The 4,415-nt window shown below is 46.7% G+C and overlaps 1 pseudogene across 1 annotated transcript; it reads right to left on the reverse strand.

Moving 5' to 3' along the window:
* Positions 1–1,261: 1,261 nt before the first annotated feature.
* Positions 1,262–1,646, reverse strand: LOC309824127 (ribosomal protein eL22-like 1; annotated as a pseudogene). Its single transcript has one exon. The product of its transcript is annotated as a ribosomal protein eL22-like 1 (transcript).
* Between the last annotated feature and the right edge of the window lie 2,769 nt (positions 1,647–4,415).

A 4,415-nucleotide genomic window follows, 5' to 3' on the forward strand; every position in this document is an offset into this window, starting at 1 on the left:
GTTTATTAGCAGCAAGTCACTAGACTCAGTGGGAGGGGCTTACACAGGCTGTGAATACCAGGAGGGATGATCGCTGGAAGCCGTAGTGTGAGACCCTGTGGGGCAGGTGGGAGGGACAGGTGGGGTGTGAGGCACATCAGGCCTGGGATAACCGTCAGCTGTCTAGAAGGTGAACCTAATAGGTTGTGGACGGAGGGCAGGGACTTGGGGACCCAGGCTATGTCTGAGAACTCTGGGTCTGAGCAGCCTGTAAGATTGGGCCCAGATCTGGGTGTGTACTAATCCTAACCCCCCTGGACCCAGGCTGAGTAACCAAGGTGGGGGTTGGCTCTCATACTTCGTACTACCAAGCCACTTTCCTAGGTCTGCATGCTGTGAGCACCCACTACTGCAGGCAAGGCACCATGCCAGGCACAGCATTAAAGTGCTGTGGGTATCCATTCATTTGTAATAATTCACACAGTGTAACCTCAAGAGCACTGGGTCAGAGCCTGGTGTCCCAAGTCTAGTGTGGGCTCCATCGAAATTGCTGGTGACCCCTCTTTGGGCCACCTCCATGCTATAGCTCCCCATGCTATAAACACTATTGCAGTAAAACTTCCCCCATTTCACTTCACCCCCAATCACTTTGAGGTTGTTTTGAGAACTTCATGAGATAAAGACACGGAAGGGCTTGGAAATAAACTATCACACTACAGTTTACAGAAACTTTCATATTATGCTATTCCATTCTCATGTTTGTGTTCAGGGGAGGGGGACTCAGATTCACCAAAGGTTATGCTAAAGGGACACCAGAGTCCATCTGAAAACCCCCAGGCACACACATGTACCCAGTGTATAGATGGGACTGCCAAAGGCAAGGGACTCATTCAAGGTCATACACAAAGTTGGTGGCTGTGGAGGAGTGAGGCCCCGAATCTTCTTCTTTTTTTTAATTTTAAATATTTTATTATCTAAAGTTATACCCAAAATTGTGCTTCATTTTTTCCTATACTACACTATACACTTTAACTCGAGGACATTTTAAAAAGCAATACATTTCAGAAATCCTGGAAAAAATTCTACCAGCTATAAGTTATTTAAATATTGCTTATAGAAAGTATTAGAACCATGTAAACAGCATACACCTAAAGAGATGAACGCTTAACATGAGTACAGTGTTTTTCATTCACTGATAATCTAAGGGTCAATTTCTAGATGTTTCTTTGTCTTGTATGCTTCATTTGTTTTATCAGCAAGCAAAGGCCTATAAGGGATGGCTTCACTGCCCCTCAGACTCAGATCCACCTTCATCTTGACTAATCTGGAAGTAACGAAGTTCATAAGTCTCCTCATCAGATGCAACCCCGAGCTGATCACCAAGATTATTCTTTTTAAGGTATTTCTTGGTAAGATATTTCAAATACCTTTTAGAGAATCGTTCCTCAGAAACAACCATGATTTTATTCTTGAAGGCTTTAATGTGAACAACATTCCCAAGATTTCCAGTTTTTCCTGGAAAAACTTTAACTTTCTCAACGTAGAAACTGTTCAGAATTTCCAGAATCAAAAATTCCATCTTCTCCTGGATGAGTAAGATCCAAACTAAACTTCCAGGCTGACTTCTTAGGCCTCTTATCTTTCTCCGGCACCATCTTGAAGGCCGGCCGTGCAATCAGAGAGCAGCCCTGAGTCTTTTGACTTCTAGCCTAGTGCTTCTGTGAACCAGGAGCCGCATGATGCAAAGTGTTATCACCTAGAAGCTCTGGTGCCCAACTGCCTGGTTTCAAACTGCTCCTACCATTTCTTATACTTCATGGTCACTATCTCCCAGGGGATTTTGTGGAGACTGAAAAGCACTAGGTAGTGCCTGCCCTGCCAGCTCACTGAATGTTAGCCATTGTGCCTGGTATCACAGAGGGAAGGCACTGTTGCACCCATGTTATTGCTGGGGAAGTTTAGGCTGAGACTTGCCCTGGTACCAGAGCCAGGGCTTGAACCAGTGCTTTTCTCACGAAGGCAGGCAGCCTCTCAGAAAATAGGAAAGTACCAAACAATGTTCAGATTTGACCATTACTGACAGTATATCAGACTCCAGGTTCATTTTGTGCATTTGTGTGTAGCCTACAGGGAGTAGTGGGGGCACAGCCCAGGTTTCCTGAGGATGGATTCAGGAGGGAATCTTCAAAATGAGACCTGAAAGCCCCTTGCTGAGAAGTGAGGTGTCTACCAGGGCGCATAACTCTCCGGCCAGCCAACCTTGCAGTAGCATTTCGGGAAAGTCGTTTATGTTCATTATAGTTTGGGATTTGGGTGGAAAGCCTGTTTCAGTTCTGGGGTTTCGCTCTCCTATCAGGCCGCTGCAGGCCCGGACGGGCCCCTGCTGGAAGGAAGTCAGCCCTCCTCCCACCAAGGAGGAAGGGCCCTCCCGCCTGTGGTCGGTGCATTGTACTTGCTGGATTCCAGGCTGTCAGTCTCATGGAGAGCTCTGGGGATGCTTAGCCTGCAGATTGTTTTGTTAGGTTTCTCCTACAACTAATTTGGAAATTACCCAGCTACCCACAGCCTCTCCCAGGTGTTCTGCAAACTACGGGCTTGCTCCTGCAGCTTTCGCCTTGGTGGGACCAATGCTGGCTGAAGCTGGGAGGGTCAGGGTGGGGTGATAGGAGGGTGAAAAGAGGCCCACAATGGTAGAGCTCGTTTTAAGCAACAGCCAGTCCCCTTCAGCTTTGGCACTAACCATCCTACTTGGTAGGATCTGACGCAAGCAGATCCACACACTTTGCAGACATTATCTTTAAGCCTCACACGCCCTGTGGAGGTAAGTCAGGGGCGTCTGGAGGATCCACCCTACTTAGAGGCCCAAAGAGACAGGATTTCCCCAGAGCAGCAGTCAAAACCAACACGCAAGTCTCCTGATCCCCATATCCAGGAAGGAAAAATCCTCACGTTTGATTCATTTTGCTGTGAACTTTGTTACACCTGGGTTGAATCCCTCTCAGGCAAAGGTCTGTGACCTTGAGCTTGTCCTCTTTTCTTGGACCTCAGTTTTCTCATCTGAAAAAAAAAAATACACCTGAAACCTGCTACTTCCCAGGGCAGTTGTGAAGATCCAAAGGACAGCATATGTGGAAGCGCTTGGTACACCCTGAACACAGCCTCTCGGGTAACGTCAGGGTTACCTTAGTCAGCTGTGCCACGGCTGAGCCACTTGAAGCTGGGGAAGAGCAATGGTGTGGTGAGAGCCCTGGACAAGGGCCTAAGATGTTAGCTCACTGTACAACCGTTACCTTCTCTGGTCCTTGGTTTTTCCTTCTATAAAACAAGGGTGGGACTAGATAACCTTTCAGCTGTATTTTTTTTTTAATAAGAATGGCAAAGGAAATCTCAAAGGGAAAACCAAGAATCAATTTTTTCCTGCCCCATAAGGGTCACCTTTATTAGTTAGGATGCATTTGGCTGCAAGTAACCAGAGCCCAAAGAAAAGGGGCTTAAACTTAGAGGACATTTGTTATCGCCCACAGGTATAAAGAATGGTTCCAGGGTTGGTTTTTTCAGCAGCTCATTGATATCATCAGGCCCCCAGGTTATTCCCACCTTTTGGCTCTGCCATCCTCAGCAGGTTGGCTTGTTCTCTTAGGCTGGTACCCTCCGAGCCCAACATGTCTGTCACACTTCCAGGAGTCACACTCTAACAACATTAAGAGGAAGAAAATGGCTATTTCTCTCCCACTGTCTCTTTAAGAACAAAGAACTATTTCCCAGAAGCCCTGAGCAGACTTTTCTGGACATCTCATTGGCCTGGAAAGTATCCTGTGCCTGTTTCTCAATAATCACTGGCAAGAGTGATGGAATCATCACCACGTTTACCTTAGACAAGTCCAGATTGAGCCGGTGGATACTCCAAGGGGTAAGACTTCCCCTAAAACACATGACCAACTGCAACCTGAACAAAATCAGGGTCTTGTGAGCAGAGAAGAAGGGGGGGAAAATGGCTGGGTAGACAACTAGCAGTCTGGTACAACTTCTTCTTGAATATGCCAGAGAGGGTATTGCTTTACTTCTGTCCAGAGTTGTCCACTATATGGCTGTCCTCAAGATGCTCCATCTGAGCTCTACCATCAAGACCCCTGTGCCCAGTCCCCATGATAAGACATTGTTCTTTCTTTTGAGCACGGGTGCAGGAAAAATGTGGGCACAGCCCACTTCACACAAGGTTAATTATGAAGCTTTGATGAAATTTAGGATAAAAGGGAAGTGTTACATGGGAGGGGGACATTTTGAAAGTGCTCATATTAAGTATAATTTTCTCATAGTGTAAGAAACCCTTCACGGGGCTGCTCACGAACATGCCATGCTCCTAATCTCACTCCCCTGTCGTGAGGTCTGGACCTCTGCGAGAGAGTGACATGATCTGTTGATGTTTGAGCTGAATC

This window comes from Grampus griseus (assembly GCF_964374135.1).
Source record: "Grampus griseus genome assembly, chromosome: 6".
Taxonomy (NCBI): domain Eukaryota; kingdom Metazoa; phylum Chordata; class Mammalia; order Artiodactyla; family Delphinidae; genus Grampus; species Grampus griseus.